The 25,533-nt window shown below is 35.6% G+C and overlaps 1 protein-coding gene and 1 non-coding gene across 4 annotated transcripts in view; one reads left to right on the top strand and one right to left on the bottom strand.

The window, feature by feature from the left end:
- The window catches only part of LOC105198323, a 52,571-nt gene that overhangs the window by 13,655 nt on the left and 13,383 nt on the right, over positions 1–25,533 (top strand). The window lies entirely within an intron of this gene.
- Positions 22,017–22,089, bottom strand: Trnav-aac. The gene has a single exon. It is a non-coding gene; the product is annotated as a tRNA-Val (tRNA).

Genomic DNA, 25,533 nt, shown 5'->3' with positions numbered 1-25,533 from the left:
CCACCCACATGTTATTTTCACGCGTCTGCAAAAATATCAATTACATCAGTCCCATTCTAGATATTTTCCCAGAATTGGCCGCGTGTTTTCGTCTGGTTGTAATATCACATAAAATTCTCCGTACAAGGGAAACACGTATGTGAACAAGATTCGGGGGTAGACCGCCATCGGAGTAGACAGCGACAAAGGGCTTGAATAGCTTGAGATTTTAATTAGGATAACCCGCAGCTATATACTCCCGAATATTGCATTAGCATAGCCTCGCCACGTTGCTCAGGGGAACACTTTAAACAAACATCTCGAAAAACCTCCTTTCGCCAACGGAAGCTAAGAGATAAGAGCCCCGGAGTGGGGCGAGGGGGTGCAGTGAGATGGGAACGTAAGCGAAAAGAGTAGAGAGCTACGCAAATAGCCTTTTCGGAGATGCGGTAGCTCGGTCACACGCGACTTCGACCTGCGTTTCGACGATCGGAGTGATGTTTACCGTTCGCCGACACACCCACCCTCTTGTTTGGTTTCGCGGCTAAACCGGCGGAAATAACCCTGGTCGCACTGGTACGGGCTGGTCATCCGAGAGCATTTCCGGATTATCATCCGTTCTGCGCGATGTGTTCACTCGCGATCTACGTTCTTCTGTTTTTACAAGTGAACGCTGTAGAAACGTCATAAGCGACTTTTTTCGAGAATTGTTGAAAATTCTACAAGAAATACAGTCTTCCGTTCAAGGAAGACTTTTAGCTCAAGGTCGTTTTTACAATTTGCAAATTTATTTTCTTAAAATTTACTCGTATATTAATTATCTCAAGATCAAATAAACGAAACTTGATTAAAATTATCGATCAATTTTTTTTCTACTTCTTAAAAGAGCAGCTTTCACCATTATCAAAGTGAATCGCCTTCAATTCGACTTCTTTGGTATCAGATCAACGATACGAGAGAACGTATAGAATTCGTGCGACCTCCCCCCGCGGGGAAAAAAAACAATTTTTTGCGTGAGCACCATACTCGTTGCGTGAATACTCATGACTTAATTACACGCGAGATTGCCTCGTTTCAGCATGCATGATCCCGCACGAATGTATACGTTACGCGGTGTTATCAGTCATTCTGCCGCATAACTATCGCACGCGTACGCAACGCATTCACCTATCTGCATGCACGAAGTCATTTCCTTTAATGTCGCATAACTGTTTATATCGTTAATGGTTGAAGTTACGCGATATTGTCTCACACGGCGGACCCGTACCTTGCCATGAATGATGAGGTTACCACACACTCGGTAGTAGTTGCATTACGCAAAAGTGGGAAAGGGAGATTATCACTTACATCCTGTATACTATAACTAACCGGGCTTGATATCTCGTTCATCTTGTTTGCGTTTGAAAAATGTTTAGGATAAAACGCATGCATTAGAGCGTTCGTTAACGTGATGAAATCTAAATTGAGATATAAATAATCACTCTTTTAACGAAAGAGTAATTATTAAATTAAGAACTGTGCCTTCTTTCGATTAATTTTATATCAATTGTATTTTAACATTTTAAGATTCTAATGCTATAGCTGAGTAGCAGAATTTAATAAAGAATTTACGTATTTTTAATATTATAATTATCAATCAGATTTATAAATATTTATTTGTCACATTTTTTTTAAATATCTCTCTTCGCTCTCTTTCTGTAAATATTTCTGTTGATAACTTTTCAAATTTTCAAATATTACAAGCTATCTACACAGTTTTTTTTATCAATCAAAGAAAAAAAGCAAAAAAAGCGCAGGAAAAATTCGCTCGCTATTTCGCTTCCTATTCTGTACTTTGTATCTATTTCTTTGCCGTACGAAGTACTTTGTACCTTCTTTTTTGTCGTACGAAGCTTGGGGTCTCGTAATTGAATGATAACATCTCCCATGAACTACAGAATGCATGATTCTTTTGTGGTTTTCAAGAGAAAATTTTCGGCAGTTTCACCAAGATAAACGTCCCTCGTCGTTACGATAGAATTAAAAAATAATACGTTAGTGTAAAAAAATAATATATATGTCCTTTGTCGTAAATAGAAAATAAAAAATGCAATATTAATGTCGATTTTAGAAAAACGTGAAACGAATATATCGATTCATTAATGGTACATGTTAATTCAGTACTTCATAATAACGTACCTTTTTCTTCTCCATCTCACTTCACTTACATTTAAGTGAATTGTAATGAAATATTTAATTCGTCGCTAAGCAAAAATTATATTATAATCAGTAGAAACGTATAATGTTCGTAAAAAAAAACTATTTAACTCCTGTTTAAAGCAATTTTAAGTAGTGCAGTCTGCGCTACTTATAGTCATACAAGTATCGCTTTTACGAATTTTTATGAACAGTTTTACGACCTATTCGCCGTATAGATGCAAGATAAATTCCGCATATTATTCTCAATATCTTTTCAAATTAAAAAATGGTAAACTAAAATAATTGTTATTTATCTACGAGAACGTAAGTCAATTTACTGCGCAGTTAATAATTAATCTAACAATCAATTATCGTGAATTTCCGTCCACAAGAAAAAATATACAACAATGCAGACGGTTAATGCATCCACTCGCCGTGGATGCAACAACGAACGTACTGGACGAACAGCAACGGGGATAATTAGCGGATATGGGTAACACCCCGAGGCTACAAACACGAGTCAGTCACGGGCACCAGTCGGGGCGTTATTTCGACTACTAATTAGGGGCGACGAGTGCGAGAGAATCGCGGAGTAATCAACAGGCTGCGCAAGAGGGGCAACGGCGGTTTCGTAACGAAGCCCCCTCCCGCCTCAATTATGCATGTAAATTACACACGCCGGCTTGGGGGATGAGTTCGCACATCCACTGGAAACGTTACCGTATCGGTACACCACACACTCATCTAATTCTCGCGCTCGTTCCTTTAAATTCATCGTCCTGCATTAATACGATGATGCTTTAGACGCCGAAAAATTTCCAACTTCGTAACAGCAAAGACAATTATTAGCAAAATCGCCAAAATTAAGCTCATTATATTATTTATTTCATTGTCACGACCAGTATTCGCTTTATTAGCAATTATAAAAATTAGAGATTTTTATTTGAAAAATTCTAGAGATATATTAGAGAGAGAAGAGGGAGGGAAGGGAGATTTATATAAAATCAAAAAGAAAATAATCTTCCTTCCTTTTAAAAATTTAAATGAATTACATAAAATAATAAAAAGCAAAAGTTTGTGTGCATTTATAGGAGGCCCTATAATCGCAATGTTTATTTTGGTTTGTACACTTCATGCATCTCATTCACTCTACGCTGCTCTACGCGTCATATAATTCTGCCCTTTCTAAAGCAAAATTCAAATTGCACGCCATAACCTAATCAGCGCAGTAATAACTAATGAGAGAAATTACATTGGCTGAGCAAAAAATTTATATTCGAGTCGCTCGATAGAACTCTGCTGAATTACGTTTATGGGGCGTCACAAAGGGACTAGTTAGCCTGCGGAAACGAGCTGGCAGCATCTCGTAATCAGACCGATTTTAATCACGTATGTAAATTACGCACAAACTTAACGAACTTGGTAGACACGCCGATCAAAGAGCTCGCACCCAACAGACTTTACGAAAGACGGATTAAGTACGAACGAAGAAAATGTTCGCGCATCCGGAGAGTACATATTTTTGAAAAAATTATTGAAGATTATGTTAAAATATTAAACGACATTTAAAACGAGGGCCGCGCAAGTTTTAGAGAAAAATAAAATTTTATACTGTGTTCGATAATATCTATAATTAAAATGTACATTTAAAATGGTATCCTTTTCTTGCTAGGCAAGAAAAAGTACAGTCAGACATTATAATTAAAAGTTAATATAATTTAATTATAATTTTGTCTGTTAAATTGTCTACTAAATTAATATTTAAAGATACAATGATAAATTTAAAGCGGGTAAAATGATAATACATACGTTTTAAAATATAATACGTATAAAATATACTCGTGCATTTCGCAAATTTTTTAAAATATACATATTTTATGCAAAGCTTTCAGTTGTGATAGCTAATCTATTAGCCATAAAGTAGTTATAAATATTTTATGTAACGAATTTTGCATTTTGTATGATGAACCAAGTAAAAAAAATCAAAATTATCTTTTTTACGCTTAGAATTCCATTTTCCATTTTCCATTTTGCATTTGATGTCCAAAACACGTCCTTTCACTATTCCATAGCTTACACTTAGTATTCTGCATTCAAAATACATTTTTTCGCAACATTTCATGTAGCCCTGCCTATGAGCACCTCGTACAGCGTCTGTTTTTTCGCTTCGCTTCAGAGACTGTGGTACATGAAAAATGAAGTAAACAGCATTTACGTATGTCACGCGATTTATGGTTGGTGCGTACATGTACCGGCGCGCGTTTTCGCACAACCATTTTTCTGCGGAATGTGCCGCGGAAGATGTAGGGAGGAACCACGTATTCTCGCTACAAAGGAGCTTCAATAACATAAATAGATAACGAGATCCTATTTTTCGGGCAATTTCAAATGAATTTTATTCCAGCAGACGCATTATTCAAGTTTTAGCATGAATAGCCGCAGTTACGCGTTCTGTTTCATTTTATGCGTGTTTTATGCGTGTTTGCTTTTAGGGCGCATTAACTGAAATTTAAATAAATTCAGGAATGATAATATTATGGAATATTCTCCCTCCCCTCTCGTCCTCCCTTGCTCTGTATACATAAAGAATGCATATAATCTTCGGTATGAATAATTTCATCTCACATTAATAAAGTTTTGTTTTACGCTTTTTTTTACGACTTTTCCTGAGAATGTTAATTCAGTTTATTTGAATGTGTTGGACATGTTGAGAAAAAAATGTAAATCCTTAAAAATGGATACGGAAACGCATAATTGTGTTTTGCAAAGTAATCTCCAGACAAAAATGCTATTTCAATATTGTTTCAGTTTTTCGACTATTTTATATGTCATCAGAGCTTTCATTCATATTTGTTGCCGTCGAACCACTTCAGATGTTTACGAGTCTCGGTGAACGACAATAATTTTACGGAGATCGTAATTCTTTCTACGTGACAGTGTAATTTCCGGCAGCATCGTAATTCCCATGGCTTTGCATCGCCATAGTTCTGTGATCTGCTCAAGAGAAAGTCTTTGTAATTCCCGTTTACATACATTCGCGTAAGGCAGAAATGCAATACGAATAATAAATCGACTGAAGTCGCGGCTTGCACTATTTAATACACGATTTAACAATGATTAAACGCAACGATTTGATTTTTTATACGCTTTTCACGCCGTAATTATCTTGAACTTTGAAATTAGTAATAAATATAATAATGAACAGAATAAACTTTAATAATTGATTCAACATAGATGAATTTTCTTCGCGACACAAGAATCTTATACGCTAGTTTAAGAAAATCTCAAGTAAATTTTATTTTATCTCGATTAATAAAAGTGGCTTGCGAAGCAGGGAAAGCATTTTAGATTCCGCGGCTCTATAATGAAACCATCAATCCTCGATACTAATGGTCGAGCAGTTTGTACATAAGGGAAAGAGTACAGCGGCATCCTAGAGGAGGAAGTAGCCTTCACGTACACCGGAATTTGTCAGTGTGCCGTAAGAATGACGCGGATCTTACAATTTCAGATTCCCTTCGTACGCTCTCGTATTCTTGTAGCGAGAGATATTTCTCGGCGGGCGGCCGGAGATACCAGACAGAAAAGCGCATGATAAACGAGGAGTTAGTCTTTTATGGGTGTGGAACGATTTATAGCACTGTCCAGAGGTGGATACGTCCACCGTAGCACACACAGTCGTAACATTATTTCCCGACCGGGGCGTTTCTCGCGGATTTTGCGCGATAAATCACGCACGGAGAAAATTCTTAAACAGCGCTCTTGGTCGCGTAATCGCGATGATCGTATTAAAGTCGATTCGATAAGCAAAGCGATAACTGTCTCAAGACGTATCGTTCAAAGATGTTGCCCCATTTAGACATTTTATAACGTTTTATCTAGTTTTACAGTTGAATAAAGTATGAAAAAAAAAAAAAATTACAACACAAAGTAAGTGGAAGAAAAATGTAAAATAATATGTATGTATATGATATCACAGATTTTGTAAAATTCTATATAAAATCATATAATATTATAAATTTACACGGAAAGAACGGTTTTGCTAAAATACTTAAAAATTTAGCTAAATATGGATCTGAAAATAATTTTGTTGAACCATTCAAAAATTAGAAAGCATGCTCAGCACGATGAGCAAAAAATTTTGATATTTTGGTACTTAATTTGAGTATTTTAAACAATGATGGTTTAATAAAAGTATTTTCAGATCTGTATCTGGCTAAACTTTTAGATACTGCAACACCGTCCTTTTTTGTATAAAATTAAAAAATTTAAACCAGAAAAGATATTATTATAGATGATTGAAAATAGTTTTAACAGTTAAAAATATTTGAAACTACAATATGTGCAAATTATTCTCAAACTGATAAGTAATTTTTAAGAGCAATATAATTCAAAAAAAGAATCATATTAAAAATATCAGATCATATTTATTATAACGTTCAATCAACTTATGCTGTTTTCCTGCAATATTCCTCTCTATTTTGGGTTACCATGCTACTGCATCCAATCCTTCGATTATACTCCTGCACAACTGTTGCCTCACGCAATTTCAGAAACATAACCGCATAACCCGCCGGATTAATATACCGGCGTAAGTTTAGCAATGCGACCAATTCATCCATTCACTGTGCCGTTTCGACGAGAAGATCGCGTTTCACGGTATCGCGAATCGCGAACGCGCGTTTCGACGCGAATAAATCGGGCATCGACGACCATAAAGTGATCAATTCATTGTCAATAACAAATAATCCCATAATCGTACATGTAATACCGCTAATGCAGCGGGGATGACGGCAGCCGATAAACGGCGTTCCCGAATGTGCCGCTGCTTCACGAAATGCGGGCCATCGTAATACGTCCTGGCCTGCGGATATATATTGCAATGACACGATTCCCTTATCCATTCCTGATGCACGGACAAATTTACGAACAGCGAGAGAAATGCGCTTTTTAATTCGATTCGGCGTGGTTTGTTACACAAATTGTGCAGAGATTTGTGCACATTTGTCGACATTTTATGAATAAAACAGAACTTTTTACAATCTTTCCGCATGAAGTATTACAAATAAATAAAGTTATACACATTTATTTTTTAGAATAATTGCTGTAAACAGTCATTATGAAAAAATTAAATAAAAATTGTGTAGAAAGGCTCGGGAAATTAGCAATTAACTTTGTTAAACGAGAGAATTCCTTCATTTAACTAGGCTGCTGCAATCTAATCAAACATGATATAATTACAAGTACTAAAATTAATAAATACATTAAAAGGTATGCTCATTTACACATATATATGATTGCGTAAAAATGTGTCCCGCAAAATTGCTTGCACAAAAATTAATATTAAAAAAAAATAAAAGTTTTTGAAAAAAGAGCTTTTATCAAACAGCGGGATTTATTAAATTCTTAATAACATCTAATAAATTATTATTTAATAAAAGAATGTGTGTATGTACGGCAGTCTAGATGGCTTTCAACAATAATGTTGTCCAAACATTTGCAAAAGAAAGGTTTTAAAAAATATTTTTTTTTTATCTCTTTTGTAAATAGCTCGATTTGACATTCGCGTAAATTCGCGTAAATTCGTGGATGACATGTTTCTGACACGATAGACACGCATTGGACGATCACATATTTTACGGACAGTGACATAAATCGTGAATATAGCAAAGATTCAAAAGCCAAAGATGACGTAAATAGCATCTCGATGAATCTGAAAATGATTTGTTCAGAATCCAAAAATATATTTGATATCAAATTTCATCAAAATTAATTTCTCTGTGATTAAAAATAGATTTAGAATTTGTTCAATATGAATGTAAGAGTTAAAGCACACTAGTGGCTGTATAATTACTTAGAAAATTAAATTTAGACAAGTTCAAATTTCAAAACACTTTTTATTAAACTAATTTTGTTTGAGAATTCATATTTGATAAATAGATCAAGAATAGCGTAATTTATTCTTTTAGAGCTTTTTTTATAAGGATTGTTGTATTTTGAAATTTTTTAAGTCTTCGAATCACTTTGCGGAAACGTGAATAAAAATACGTGAATAAAAAGAAAGACCAATGAGTTGGTGCAGTCTATGCACCATATCTCGATGAAATACGAAACAAGTCGTAGAAGTCGATACGACTGTTCAGTGTTCGGCATCGAAATACACTCACGCATACAAGCATTTGTTTAAAGCCAAGCACTAGATGCCTCAGAAAAAATAAGATCAACGCAAGTCGAATATGTGATCCGAATGTTCTCAGCGTTTCTTAAACCAGAAGAAAACAAATATTGTGTCGATTATAAATTTAAGGATAAAATCTTTTCTTCTAACATTTAAAAGTACGATAATCTGAAATATTATTCGCAAAATTTCTTCCAAGATTCTTTCATTATTATAATATAATGATACAAAGCAGAAGCAAATTTTTTGCTTCTTTCTCTTAACTTTAGTAATAATGTTTAAAATTATATAATTATACGAACACGTTGACAATAATTTCTGAGTGTTCGTAATGAAATAAAGCAACAAATAAATAAAACAATAAATAAATTAAAATGAAGATTTTTCACACATAAGAAAAGTTTGAGAGACACTGGTGAGAACCGGGCGTGATGTAGACGAAATTCAAAATTCATTCGGCGCCTGCTGCGCAAGCCAGCTTCGTGTGGTGCAACATCCATATACGAAGCATACAGAGTTACCAGTCGCGTGCATCGACGCATGTTTATGCACGCTACGTAGCGAGACAAATATAGAGAGAGGGAGCGAGATGAGAGGGGAGATAAGAGGAGCGAAAGCTCTGGACGGAGTGAGCGTGGTCAGCAGGATGTATGGGCGTATCGTGACATTGATTCGATTTCAGCAAACCGAACGGGAAAATCGTTTTGTATTACAGTCTGCTGCCGTTCCGGTGTCGACGGAAAACAACGCGAGCTAATTACAAATGCAATTGCCGCGCGCAAAATCGCTATCTTGGAAATGAAACAAATAACGTCATTCGTTGTCCTGTGGATGCACAAAATGAAATAACAGGATATCTTGACTTCCAATAATATTCTCCCTTTCTTCAAACGTTTCCGTCGTTAATTATTGAAATTTGCTCGAGTTCAATAGAATGCATTCGCGACAAGTGAATAATTAGAAAAATGAGAAAATATTTCTATTTTTAAAGTAATAGAGAGAGATATTTTGACCGTTGTATCAATTTAAATTGAACAAGAATGCTTCGGTCGCAGCTAGGTCTTTGTATTGTTTGTGCAATTTTATATATTTCTGTTTTGTCTAGCAATTCAAATTTTAAAAAAATCAAATTTTTAATTTTTAATTTTTAATATTACAAATATCGTACATCAAAGAATCTTTCCATTTACCGTTCAAATTAGATAACGGGTTTAATTGAATCTGATATGGAAATTCAAATATTGTAGTTCTGTTGATCGATATATGTCAATCTCAATTTCAGCAAATAATTTTAATGAATCTGCCTCGCACTTGGAGCATCCTCAATTTCAAGAGAAATCTACAATTTCCTGAAAGCTTATGTTTGGCTTTATTGTTCATGTTTTTATTGCAAATGAACAACGTTTTGATCTATGTCATATATTCATCTCAATGCAGCCGTTTGCAAAAAGATTTTCGGAAAAAGCTATATATATATATATGTATATGTATATGTGTGTGTGTGTGCGTATGTATATATATATATATATATATATATTACAATGTTGATTTGATTCACGAGTAGATGGAAAGATCCGAATTCGCAAAAAGTTGCTATCGAAGGGAAATAGCACATGCGACTCACGCACAATACAATACGCGATATTTATGGATAAAAATTTTTGTCGTAGTGCGCACACGAAAAAATCACTGCAGTGTCTGTTTTTCAGGTAATTGCTTTTCTAGAGAAAAAACCGTCACGTCATCCGCCTATACCGTCGTTTTCAATATTTACATGTGCGCTCGTTGCATCGCGCGCACAAATCGCGTTGTCGATTTCGATTTTGCTTTTTTCTCTGTCGAACTTACATATTGACAAAAAAGAAAAATCACCGCGCGGATTCACGAGAATTTGAGAAGCGAATTTTTTTAAATGCGATACAATGCGTTTGTCAAATCGAGAGTTGAGCTAAAAATCTCTGCGCGATTTGCAGGATTTAAATAATAATAGATAAAACTTTGGTGTCACTCACTCGTCGATGACTATCTTCACTTGTAACGGGGTCCCAAAAATAAATCGGAAAAAGAGAAAACAACATTAATATCGTATATGTATACGTGCAATAGAGATACATTAATAAAAAATTTATTTTGCCACACGGTAAAAACAAAAAAATGAGCTTCTCATGTATTATCAATAAATAAGAAAAGTATTTATATCTTTATAAATCTTTATGAGAACTTTATTTACATAGAATGTAAATTTTATTACATATTAATTAGTTTTCTTGCTTTAGAATGAGGACTTAATTTTTTATTTTTGCCCTCTTTTTGTATACTGATTTATAAACACCAAAAGTTCATTTTATAATAAAATTTATTATAAGCAATAGATAAATCTAAAGTATTTTTTATTCGTGTTTATAAATGTTTAATAAAATATTGTTTCTACGTAACAGCCCGTTGACTGCGAAAAAGCGAGCGAATGAATTCTCAAGTCGCTCGCGATTTTCATAGCGATGCTTTAATGAAAATGCATTAGAGACTACAAGTAGTTATAGTCACGCAATGATCAGACCGAGTCAATTTACGCGTACTTCAACGTGGCAACTGTATTTGTTCGCGTTATATTGGTCGACCCTAATCGAAGTAGAAGACTTCTTTTGAACGATTCGTCTGGCAAGAAGCGGAAATTATTCTTCCGACACCGTTTGGTTGACTCCAATGATATGCCGTTGTACAGATAACAGCGTAAGTGGGACGCAAATCATTCGACTTTAATCGCGATACAAATACTATCGTAACGCGTAACAATGAGATTGCTGTATTTTTCGCGCATCTAAATGTTTATAAAGGTATAGAGCACACAAGTGTTATTTCCGCAATCGCTTAAACTAATTGAATCTAAGAGACTATTTAAGTTTCAAGTGCACTTTCGCGGAGATTTAATTGCATTACATTCGTGAGATAATCCGACACAATCTCGTTCCGCTTAAAGCACCCCGATGGTCGACGAGATAAAGGATGCGAAATAATGGAGGAACGCGGCCGAACAAGGAAAGGAAAAAAAAAAACAGGAAATCGGAGGACGAAGGTATCGTCCTTTGGTAAAAAGATGTATCTTTAATCACGACGAGCAGCCGATTCGGCTGTCGAGCTCGTTTTCTGCCGTCACAGATGCCGTACGACGTACCGGCGTACAAGATAAATAGCAGATAAAAAGGGACAGCCGCTGTATCGTGCTTTATCGGGCTTTTCCCGTATAGAGGCGAAGACCGGCCGCGTCGCTTTAGACCTTCTCTCACCCTCTCCTGAAAACTTCAAGCGAGTTTTACGCCCCTCGATAAACACTGATTGCTTCTTAAATTGCCACGAGCTAGCATCTCTAAAATCCGCGCGATCATGTTACAGGAAATTGTAACTGTCGCTTCTATCGTTACACCTTCATTGCGAAATATTTAACGACACTATGCGCGACACTGTTGCATCTAATAATAAAATAACTTTAAATCCTTTGATGCCAAAGTGCATAATTTTCAGGACATTATAATTTAGGTATTCAATTCGTGGATATCTATCTCTCAAAGTTAATTGTGAAACTAAATAAAAATAAATATACTTGCAATTTCAGTGATATTTATATCGATATCGTTAGAAAAATTAATTTACATGCGTCATCAGTTTTCGTATACCTTGAGAGGATTTATTCACACGGGATGAATCCATTCGGATTAATTTCGCGATGGTAACGCGCTTTTCGGAATACGTGTGCGCGCGGTCTATTTACGTGCATTTTGATAACGAAGAAGGTGCAGCAGACCAATTCCACCGATCCGACCGTTGCGTGACCGCAAACACTTCGGGAATACCTGCGCAATACCATTCAAAGCCCCGGGACACAGGTGCTCCAGCATCGTTCCGTGCCGCTGAATTGGCTACGGCTATCGCGCGACTATTTGCACGGTGTCGTGCAATTTGTACACACGAGCGTATTCCTGAGCCTCGAAAAAAATTTCAGTGAAAATATTTCGTAAAATACCGCTCGTTTTTATGTATTTAAACCTCTCAGAAATTCAATTCATTACAATATTTTAACGATCTCGAGCCAAAGACGATTAATATCTCCAATTATAGGAAAATTATATTTTTTACTACCTCTCAAATGTTCAATACGATATCGATGAACATTTTTACAAATATTGCAATAATTCTGAACGCACTGTGTAATTCGCGTTACTCTTACAATTAATTGCAGTTTGCTTCGAAATTAATCAATAAGCCGAGGTACGATTTGTGTGAGCTACGTGTACGTGAAATGTGTCAACATCGCGATAAAATTGCATTACAACATTGCAGTGTAACAATAGCAAACCTCACGCAAGCGATACTTTAATCTCGTCCAAATTAATCAGCTGACTGATCTGACCAGCGGGTGAATTATGGTCCAGCTTGTGAATTCGTGCCGAAGCCGAGGTCGTGACTGTTACAAAACTCGCGTGCCTTTTCCACGTCGTGGAAAAAGTAGCATCCGTCTGACCTTTTCTCGTCGACGTTGATGGACGAGACGATGATTGGTATTCGGGGTTCGAACCGAGAAATAAAGTACCGTTCCTAAGTCTGTCCTTGATGTACTACTATCCCTTCCAAGCCTTAGTAATTTTATCTCGGAAAAATGGAGCAACCGTACATCGTCGAAAAGTGTTTGAATCAACGTAAAGATATTAAATGTAGAAATAAAAATAATGCGTACAGTGCGGTGCAATAATTCGTTCGGGTAAATATAAACAATGTAATATATGCTAGACTGTGGCGTCGGTAAGTCAAGCTATTTGTTTTACCCGAACGAATTATTGCACCGTACTGTACATCAGGATTTTATATACGTTATGCATAATATAGTAAAATAAAATAATGAATTAATAAAAATAAAATGATAAAATATTATTACATAATTGATTTCTCTGACGATAAATAAATAAAAAAAATTAAATGTTTCTTATTATTTATTTTAAAAATATTATTTAAAAATGTTTTGTTTTGTTAGTTTATAGTAAAATTCCAATTGTTGCATATGTATGAGAAACTGGAACAGTATATCAGTCATTCAAGTATTTTTTTATTTATATTTCCGAAAATTTGTCTGAAAAAGTTACATAAAACCCAAGAACTTTTTAATAACAAAATTATAATTTATAAAATTCCTTTATCATAACTTATTCAAGAAGTAAATATGATTATCAAACAAAAATTTGATTTAAATTTTGATCTCGTTGATCGAATGTAATTTAAACTTTTATTAAATAGCTTAAATCATAAAATGAATATTCTTCAGCACGACATTCTCCCTTCGATTACACCCTTTCGCGCTAACGACGGCAAAAAGAACGAGCCAACGGCGGAGAACGGAAAGGCGGAACGAAGCGAACGCGAAAGTTCGCAAAGCCGAGGAATTTCCGGGCGTGTCCCCGCGCGTACACTTTGCTTCGCAACTGCGCTACTTTTCTACGGAATAAGGCGGAGAAGGTGATTCGCCGTCCGTCAAAAACCGTTCTTTTTTTCTCCGAACGAATAACCGTTCACACGTACGACGAATTCGCGATAGGGGGAAAAAAAGGAGCAGCTATGAAAAGAGAGCATTTTGGTTAAAGGGTCTTCTTTTCATCCGCGCCGTTATTCAGGATGTAATATCGTCTCATCCCCTTGGCGAAACCCATCCTTTTTGCGTACCTTCGGCTGTCCGCGTGCACCTTTAATGCCCACATTGCCACTTTTGCTACGTAATACGATAATGGCGCGTTAAGCGCGCTTAAACGAGGCTCTGCTTTTCTCCTGATCTTCCGCTATTCCTTCCTATCACGCATAGTTTCCAGTTTGTAATAAAAGACTTCTAAAAGTGTTGATGCATTCCTTTGTTGGGGACTAGACGAATATTCATTCAACTTTCAATTTTTAACGGGTTTTTTTAACAATAATCGAGCGAAAAAAAATCTTAAAATTAATATATCTTCTCGTACATGATAATGTTATGAAAAATGATTATTGTAGAGTTGCTTTAACAATGCATCTTTTAAAAGCTCTTAATTATTTTTACATCTTATAAACGCGCACATAAGTCATGAAATTATATAAAATTTTTCACTCTTAAAATAAAAATATTTATTATTCGCTTATTTTAATTTTAAGATGTGTTTAAAAAATTTAACATTTTAAAATTTTATATAACGAACCAATTATATCAAGCAATACAATATAACAATTTTTACAAAGAAACTTCGAATTAAGATACAAATTCGAGCACCCTTTTATAGCAACCGCTTTGGCGGTTTTGTACCTGTTTTCAAGAGGCTCTTAAGCACACCCGGAGGGGTGAAAAGTATTAATTCGAGCTATTGAACTTGGGGGTAAACATCAAAGGCAAGGCGCGAGGGAGCTAGTCGAGTTTATCTTCTCAAGCGATGTTTAAAAAGTGTCTGTGCTTTATCAGGTTGAGAAAATTAGAATAAAAGTTCTAAACTTTACGTAACGTCGTTATTAGCAGAGAATTTCAACATAATATTAATATTATAATATAATATAATCACAAAGTACATCCAGTAAAAACAACTTTTGTATATTTATATAGTTTCTCTTTTCATAGCAAAAATCATTTTACCAATGTTTCCTTCTGACAGAAAAAGTAATGTTCACTGCAACTTCTCAATAAGAATCTTCAGTGAGTAGAACTCGAGATATAAAACATTTTTTCACGTTTAAGGATCGAAGACAAAAATAAGAATCGAACGATTAAAGTTCGACAGTTTCTGGTTTGACGTTGAAGAAAGCAGAAACATTGAGAAATGGTTAAAAATTAATGCATCTGATACTGTGGTAAAATCGGATGTAAGATATTAGAGATCATGGAGTGATATGTATGACCCGATTCTGTCAAGAAGTTGCCTCCAGCTCTTAAGTTGGCCATATCTAATTGATTTTTCCTTTTTCTTCCTTTTTCTTTCTCGCTCTCCGATAAAACACGTTTCTCGTTACACGCTACGCCGTAAATTTTGTCATTTATTATTCAGATAAATTATCACACAGCTCACAGTGCACATACTAAAAAAAAACTTTGCACTCGTCTTCGAAGGGGGAGGGGGAGGGCGAATAATCAAAGGGATATAAACCATTCGCTCATGTCAAGATAATTTCTTTCCGCGGAAAAATCGTAAACCGACGTCGTATCTGTTTCCAGCCTACTTTACCGAGACGGTGTGACGGCACTGATTTTCACCGGTCTGGAAACTACGATAGCACAGAATTTTTTCTACTTCTGGATTCTTTCAGCCCTCTTTCTCTGCTCCGCTTTTATGGTTTTATAGTGGCTGCAGATAAATTTTACGTGACAATGGTAAGCTTTTTTTCTCTCGTTGTTTTGAGAAACTTGTTTCCGAAAGGGATTAAGTCAGTATTCTTTTTTGGCAGAAATGTTACGTTCTATCTTGACATATCAAAGCATTATATATTAAAACACTAAAATAGCATAAGTACAGTAAAAAAGTACAGAGTACAGTAAAACCAATGTAAACTCTTTTATAACAGAAATTTTATGGCAGAAATAAACTATTTACTCAAATAAATTTTTATAAAAATTTTTAGATATTTTCATTTATTCAATAAAAGTAAAGTTTATTATTATTGTATATAAACTAAAAAATTTTTAATTTTTATTGAATATATGGAAATACATAAAAATTGTAATACAAATTTTTATTCATATATATATTTGTAACAAATTTTTAAAACTGTTTTTATTAATCAATAATTATAGAATGCCTAATTACGTCGATACCGAATAATTAAAATAATTAATTATATAAAAGATTGTTATCAATTTTTATATAGTACAAATTTTAAATCACTAACACTTATAGGTCAATATCAACAAAAGATAGTTCAATAAAATATCAACGCTAACACTCATGGCTGGAAATGTGTCTGGATTATTAATTATGCTCTACTATTGGATGAGAAAAATTCAATAATGACATGGTTCTGTGTGTAGCGGCAAATTCAGAGAGATTGTTCGTTTGCCAAAAAAATGTCACGCAATTTCTCTACCTTTAGCATGGGGATAAGAAGAATAACACCTCGAAAGGTTCTCAACCTAGAAGCATTTTTCCGTCGTGATAAAATGCTGCCAATTTTTTTCCTTCGGGGATTTCGATACTCGAGAAGTCACTCGCCGAAAAGAAAGTCAATATCGAAATTGCGATTTCAATATTTCGATAAACGTCAAAGTGGAATATTAATTATTATAGGATATTATAAAATTAAATGTATGAAAAAGAAATCAAACTTATGTTAAAAACTGTAAAATATAAAACTGATAATTTCTAAATAAAAATAAATTAAAACGTCTATATTTGATTGTAGAATTGTAGATCGCAATGTTAATGTTTTATATTAAAATAGAAAATTAGAATGCTTGATATCATTTAAGAAATGACCGTTTCCTCCTGGTTATTAATCAAATCTAATTAAGTAATATACTTTTCGCGAGCTCCATTCTGGTAGACAATGAGAACGGGGTCGACCAATACTTGACCCAGTATCTCAAGGTACTTCAGAGATATCCGCAAATGGACCAAGTACACAAAGAATTCTCTCCCGTGCGGTCTCCTACGTGCGAAGTTATAACCCGTTTTCACGGAAGCTTTTATCGGAATAGATTAGACAGCTGAAAGGACTACCATCTACTCGTGACGATAGTGTTTGATATGATCTCACCGCGCGCTCGCGTCGCTCGGCGAGGAAAAAATAATCCCTTCGTGTGGGCTTTCTTCGAGAGGGTTTGATATTCCGCGGATCATTCGTCTTCAGCTCTTTTCGTCGGCGAGACATTACCGCCGCATCCGGAATATCCTGCACGGTCCCCCCATCTTCTCTCGCCGGCAGGATTTTAGGATAATCCTGCTCAGCTATCGCAATGCTGTGCCGCGGTCGTAGAAGAAAGTAGGCAAGTTGGAGAAAATGTGGTGACGAAACAAGGAAAAACACCGACAGAGTGACGTCTAGCGGTAGCTTCAAATGAATGTTTAAGCCCAGAAAAACGAATAATACGCGTGAGATAAGGTTGCAACGAAATTAGATTTCTGCAGAAAATAAAACTCATCTTTGAAAGTTTTTGCCAGAGAAAAATGGCAATTTAATATCTCTCGCGAATTTAAAACAACTAAAAGAAGATAAGGCAGACGAATAGAATTATTCTTTGAGAGTGCAAAAACATTACGTTAACGTGTAAGAACGTAATTATATATCATCACATTAAAATAAAATACATAAAAATACAATCAAATAATTAGAAACCAAAATTGTCGTCTAACATTGTATTCTTTTCATTTATCTACATACAGCAATAATTAACATAACGTTTTGTTTTTAAAATTAATATATTATTGCAAATTAATAAAGATTTTATTTTTGTGATAATTTTCTGATGACAATTACTACCGAATTACATTACTTACGATACTGAATACAATTCAATCGCGAATAATATCGAAAAATTACGAGTCGCGTGGGATACGAAGGATTTGTCAACTACGAACCTCAACTCGCTCGTTCTAGCAACCACGGTAAGCTACGAGGAAAAATCTTGCCCGAGAAAAGTTAAAGTTTTGATCCTCGACGACCCGATATCGGTACGTGCCGAACATCCTACGAGACCTGGCTAACTATCAGCTTTACGCGCCTTTCCTGCGTTCTTCCTTTACCTATCAGAAAAATGGATCACAAAGTCGTTGCCCGCTCGAATATCTCCTTGCTCGATAATGCATTTTTTCAGAATAGGTAATATTCCTTCGTCTATTCCCTCTTTCTTTCCAAGTCTTTTAATTATAAATAATTATTATGAAAAAATGTTTTGTAAAATCTTTAATAAACAATTAACGTTTTACAGTTGGTTACTAGTATTTATCAATATTACTATTAATAATGATTAATTTTTATATAAATACCGATTTTTTTTTTAGTTTTTTGATTTACATATCCTACTGTTATAAATTTATATAGAAAGGAATGTACATGATGAAATGAAAAATGTGTATTAATTGTATCGATCGATGCATTTGGTAATTAATGCTACAAGGATATATCGTTATAAAAGTGTAGATAACATCAATGTCTCGGACAAATTATCCACTCGCAACGTAGCTAAACTAAAATGACGGTAAACTAACATTGTGCGAGCTGACGGTGTTCGCAATTTTGTTGATAGCGCAATTTGCCCGCGCCGTCTCGCTGCGTCCACACATACACGCATATGGTAATCGCGTAATATCTCTCGAGATACCAGTTTACGCCACGCAAGTGCCAAATTGCAGCTGCAGCTGCTAGATCGACGCGACGTGAAATATCCACCGCAACGATATAATAGAAAGCCGCCACATCGGGTCAGAACATTCTATACCGCGATTGTCGTTATAATTACGGCATTATTTTGTCGTCTAATCCAACCCTTCCTTTTCTTGCTTCCCTTTGCGCTGTCACTTTCTTTTTGCAATTTATCGCAGCAGGAAATCGAGTACGTCTAATCGAAACACTGTTTTATTTGATATAAAATCGTTCTATGCGTATTCTTCACGTGTATTATCTCCAAATTCTTTATTATAAATTTTTTCAGTAACTTTGTAAAGATTTCTTTAAACTTAAGACAGTTCTTCTAAATGTTGTCCACATTAGTTCGTTGTACCAACACTTACGCGATTACATTTTTTTGGTAGTGTATGTACACGCAATTATATATATCTTCAATTAAACAGTATATAAACCTTCTAAACTTTTTTATATTTTTTGATGTCAATTTTAATTAAATTTTTTACCTTTCGTTCTGAATAACAAGTTATTTATATAGAAGATTTTATATGTAAATGATATTACGTTTCATCTTACGATAAAGTTCAAGCAATTATTTTCTCTAGCCAATAAAAAATTGAAAAATTCCTCCGACATTATAGCCTACTTCCATTTTTTTGATCGGTAAAAATACCGCTGGGTAAACGCGCTTGTAATATCGGGATATCGGGATGTGCCGCACCACCGACATGACAAACTGCACAAGTAGCGGGCGCGCATGCGACAAAAGCGGAACGCAAACATTGGCGAGCCGAAAGTTAGATAGGATTGAGTTCGCGAAACTACGACAGACAATAATGTCGGCTTTTACAACTTGTAATTAAATTACCTTGCACGCACGATTGCAGTCGCGCGATCGCGTGCAAGTTACATCGTGTGCATCGACCGGGAGGACGACAAGAGAGAAAAGCTATCTCGCAAGCCTGCAATTTTTCAGGAATTTCTCGGTCGTGCATAAAGAAGCGTGATCTCTGTATGTGTGTATCGCACACAAGGAAAATCGAATTACTCGAAACGAGAATAGGAAATCGTGCATGCCTCTATGCGCTTCTTTTTCTTACGGACGCTTGTAAACGCGTAAATTGAAAAAAAGTAACGTCAACAATTTTATAAAAATAAGCGATTGAAAATTTTGCTAGTTTAAGTTTTACACATATACATGGAGAAATAAGAATTATTTTATAACTATCCACATTTCTTTATATCTTATTTTGTGCTTTTGAGCGTGTTCGCGGAGATGCATCTGTGGCCGGAAGCGAAACTTTATTGGAGTCGCGAGAAGCGAGAGAAGACGAAAAACGAGATCGGGATTTAAGGGCAGTAGGGTAGCGACGGTACTCATAAAACTTGTACGTATCCGAGATCGGCGCGGAATAAAAAGAACCGCGGAGAAAGCTCGGATTGAGGAGGAAGGAACAAAAAACGACAACGAGGGGGATACATCGGGAGGGTCTAGACCGCATTTTCCTATCCTGAGACAAAGTATTATAACTTGCAGGCTTGAGAACTCCGCGACGCGAGGAGCCGGCGGCTCCCACTTTCGCGTCGTGAATCTGGCGTTCTTCTAGGTCAATCCTTTGGAGTCGAGGACTTTGTGATTGCGCTCTGCGCACTGCGCGGAATATGCATATACATTTTTTTTCCCCACGAGATACCTACGCAAAACGTTTTATTTCGCAAACGGTACAAGCAAATTTTATAAATCTTTTTAAATCTAGAAGGGGCCAATGTACGGTCGTACCAAGATCTTAATGCTAAAAATAATTTTAGATGAAAAACAGAGAAAGAAAGAAAGATATCATTTGTCTCGCAACTTACTTTTTCATTATAATATTTTTAATATTTAAAGAGAAGAAAAGACGAACAGAGCGCGTTATTCGTGTTTTCTAAGAACAAGTTCTCTAAGAACAGGCTCATAATAAGAAAGAAACTTACAAAGAAAAATAAGATACAATATAAGAAAGAAAAATAATATAATAATATACATGAAAGACAGTTTTGGGTAATTCGAAAAAATGGGGGGAATGAAATTCGGTTGAACTAGTTTTTTGAAACAAAGGGATTACCTAAGCCGTACCGCGTTGCGTAGATTTACTAATGGCGCCGATAGTTCACATCGCCCGAATTAAACTTTCACGAGCGCGGCCCGCTGACTCCCGCATACTCGATTCGCGGGTTAACACGATCGTTACACGAGTGTCATGCATAATGCATGTACTTTCGTGCACTCTAATCGGCAGTTTACCGTTAATCGACTGCCATTGTTTCTGTTGAGACACGGCTTTGCCCCTTACGCTATTGTTCGATAATTTCATCTCCTCGAGTGCTCTCCCGAGAGTAATACGCACACTCAGACGGAATATCTCATTGTCTTTGACGATTATTGATTGCCGCGAGTGTCAAAGTGGAAACAGTCACCTTAACTGCTCAGAATTGTCAAATTTATTTATAATTCCCAAATGTTATCAGAACAAACTACTACTTATTAATTATTATGAAAATTATTTTAAAAAAATGTTTACCTATAGAGAATTCAATTTTATTCAAAATTTAAAATATATAAAGCACTTTGATAACAATAAATCGAAATAAATTGAAACAAATTTTTGTGTTACATATATTAAATTTGAAATATTTTATTGCATTAAACGACTCATCTAAATTATATCATTATGTTCTTGCACTATAATTTCATTAGTTATGTTTAGATTTAGACAGTATGTCAATATATCGCATTTCATATCTATTACATTTTCATGCCCAAATTTTGGCGAAAAATATATTTCCGCCTGACAAATTATATTCGAACTGGGACCTTCGGCGTATTAAGCGGATGTGATAACCTTTATGCCACGAAAATGTTCTGCACATTACAAGCGACTACGGGATCGATTATGCTAATTATAGCCACAGATATAATTAGTAAATTATGTATCGGCCCGCCCGCACCATGTTGCACAGAGCATTATGTGAATTATGTCTCCTCTATGCGGCTATTTCGCAAATTCCACTCCATTTTATGTAATGTTCAGCAATTAAGACAGCGGCTGCGAAAGAAGGCACAGAACTTGGGCAGAGAGCCAGTTTCAAGAAAAATGTACCTCGAGATTCTTACCTTAATTTGCAAAATGGTAATAACGGCAGCTGCTACTTCATTAGCTGTTAATGAAGATAAGTTATGTGCAAATACTGTGCTAGTTGAAACAAAATTCTTCGAAATAATTTTATTTTACCATGACTTTAAGTTCGCTCCCAATATTGTTTGTAGCTTAATTTTATTTGTTTTAGATTAGTTTTCGATATCAAAAGAAAATGTTTCCGCCCGGGATCGAACCGGGGACCTTCCGCGTGTTAGGCGGATGTGATAACCACTACACCACGGAAACTTGTTGCGAATGTTCTCGCAAAAGTCTTTCATAATTCTCGACCGTGTGATTCTCTGCTCTGGATTGTAGTTGATCTCAAGTATATCTACGTCATGATATTTACTTAAATAATATTTAGGTCAGTTAGACCTCTGTAAAATATATAATAAATTATGTAACATATATGTATTATATTACGCTACTTTAAAGATGTTTATAAAACACAGTAGCCACTTATTGTTAAATGTATGCTATTATATAACACACAGATACTTGCTTCTTAATATTTTACTCTTTTTTTTTATAAAAATATAAAAATATTTAAATACGTTAATACATTTTTATTCATTAACTTTCGTATTCTTTCTCTGATAAAAATTGTTATCATCTGGCCAAAAATACATTGAGGCACTTGTTATCACAGCATTGCGTAACGTATGTAGACACAGTCTTTTTTGATCGCTTGAATGCGTATGTACATATGAATAATCGTTATTAAGAAAAATTATCTTGCATTCATCGTTTTAGCAAGAAAAATGTTATTCACGAATAAACACAACGCTATAAAAACTTTATTGTGTATAACTCATCACACAGAAATAATTTATTGTGTTTTGATAAACGATCAAAATTATTGTATAATATTACAATCTTTTTTACTTTCATATTAAATGTTATGTTATGAAGTAATTTCATTTTAAAAAACAAGGAATATTTTCAACGCTATCATCGACTTAAGTTTGTTAAACTTGCAATTGCCATGTTAATTTCTATGATTTTTATTACCAATTAATCGTTCATTAGTCAATAATAACGCAGACATTAAAGTCGAATTAGAGAAAGCTTTTCTTATCGCAAAGCGATCAAGTAATTAATTTGAGAGAAAGTGGTTTTTCCTTTCGCATAGAAAAGCTGATTTCCCGGAGAAGGGTTAATCTCCAAAGGCAACTCTCATAATCTGTCTCTCTTATCGGGTGTCGCGTATCCAAGTGCCTTTTAGTAAGCCCTTCGTTACTGAAAGCACGCGTGAGAGGAAGCACGCGTCCCTCGAGGGCCGAGCTTTAAATATTCACGATTTAATCTAAACTTCCATCTTATCGGGGCAATCCTGCTGTCGTGGATTGGCTGTCGCTGCGGCGGACGAGTTCTCCCGCGAGCATGCGAGTTCCGCCTCGAGAGTGCAGCGACGACGACGTCGTGTAAATGACGCGAATGAGGAACGCTCTTCAAACCATGACCTACAAAGAGAGAGAGAGAGAGAGAGAGAGAGAGAGAGAGAGAGACGAAATTATGTCGTAATATTTTATGGCATAACCACGGCGTGGTGTACAATCGTTTTCTACGATGGGGAACATCATGAACATTGATGTTCCTCTGCTGCAATATACTGCTTATTGATCTGACACTTGAAAGATCTCATTCCTATATTTTTTTAACGGTTTTATTATTTTGAGTGCACTCGTAGCCATCCATGTATATGCGATGAAGGGGAATGCTGGAAGCAAACTATTTTAGACTTTTATTTGAAAACCAAAGATCGCGAACCTAAACTTTCTGTTAACGTACAAATCTAACTCAGCGAATCGGAATTCTTCAATGCAATATTATCAAAAAATTGCCTATAAACATACGCAATATTCGCTCAGAGCAGTTGTGCGAAGGACTTTCTTTCTAAATCAGCCTTCTCAAGACGACGACAACGAAGAAGACGGGTCGTTTACCCAGCTATAAAACAGATTCGTATTAGGAAACTGTAGGAAAGCCGTCCGTGATACGATTGCCGAGAAAATTGCGCAATACCATCGCATCGTTGAGAAAGAAAGTAGCGGAAATTCACGGTTCTCCCCGGCGCACGCCTTCACCGTGATTATCTTTGACGAAAAGAAATGAGAATGAGAAATTTCGGAAAACAATGATGTAGGCGCTACGAGGATGCAGGTAAAAAGCGAAGTAATAGGCGACGGGGCAATTTATTATCCGTAAAAAAAGAAATCAGAAACCACTCAAAAAACTCTCGTCACGTTACTTGCGTTACTTACAATTCTCGTGTAATATTAATGAGCTTCGCTCACTTTTTGCCTGTCGTGGTACAAACACATCGTTGCATCATGCGGCAAAATAATGTTTACGTGCCATCTCGCATTTACATTATTTTATTGCAAAATTCAATTTTGTATCGGAAAACTTCTTTTTGTGCACACAAAAGATTAGTACATACACACACGTACTTTTATACGTTATATAAGAGTTTATATAAAAGACTTGCAATGTTATAAGATGAGATATAGTGTTTTAAGGGAACACTTTAGCGTATTTTCAACATAGATTTGAGGTAATATATTTCATATGCAACTTCGTAACAGCAATAACTCAGCATCACCAAAAAACATTGTTATCATCGCCAATATAAGTTTTCTTGCGATATTGGCACATCCTGTATGCTATTATAATCGATCTGCTGTCGTCGTACGAAGAGTTCAGAGAAAATTCGCTGACGCATCTTATAAATGAAGGGTTCTGAGCAACAACACGCCAAGCCACGCGTGGCAAATTTTACAAATGATGCGTTCGAAGAGCGCCGTAAATCATTAACGAGATTTAATAATAATCCTCTCTCGTTGAGAGAGTGACAAAGTTTCTTATGTAAGCTTACGTTGCATCTGCATACGTGCTACAATCAGAAATATATTGACGAGAAAAATTATAAAACTTACGTCGCAAACAAATATTTCACGTCTTTTTATTCGTAGTCCACCATTACATGTATGTGTGTGTGTGTGTGTGTGCGGTAATTACGAAAGAACGCGGTCGACGAGATGCTTAATTGAAATACCGGCGTTGTAAGGCAAAAGATTGATTGAGAAAGAGTGGTGAGACAATTACGAAGGTCGGACTAGATTGATGATATTTCAACGTCGAAAGTGCAAAGCGCGCGGCGAAACGTGCGAAGGACGCGCAAGAAGTGAAAACGGAGCGCGAGGGAGTTGTATTGTCGTCCGTCGGTGTTCCGCTAATCGAAGGCAAACGATTCCATTAATATTCAATAGGCTGCGGCATCTCGCGAATGTATTGGTAAAATACTTCGCGGCGTATCACCTTTATGTTTCGAGATCGGAAAAAAAAGGGGAACTTTCGATACACTTTTTTACATAATATTAATGGAAAATCCATTAGAGCACGCATACATTTGCGCGAGCGGATACGGTGAAATAATAACAGAAGGGTTTTTATACTTTCGCCGCCGGGATATATCTCAGGAGGATTTATTAATGTATTTGGTGGATAATGAATAATACCGCGAAAGTTTTTATATATCATTTCGCAGTTTTATGATGATCGACCGAGTATATTAATCAGTTCTTTCTCTTGCCGCAAAATAAAAATATATCTTCATATTGCACGTTTCTTCCATGCGTGCGCGTTTATCCAGCGCAAACGGGATTTAATCAAAATGCCATTACAATC

This window comes from Solenopsis invicta, chromosome 12, assembly GCF_016802725.1.
Source record: "Solenopsis invicta isolate M01_SB chromosome 12, UNIL_Sinv_3.0, whole genome shotgun sequence".
In the NCBI taxonomy this organism is placed as follows: Eukaryota; Metazoa; Arthropoda; class Insecta; order Hymenoptera; family Formicidae; genus Solenopsis; species Solenopsis invicta.
This window is presented reverse-complemented; position numbering and strand designations above follow the sequence as displayed.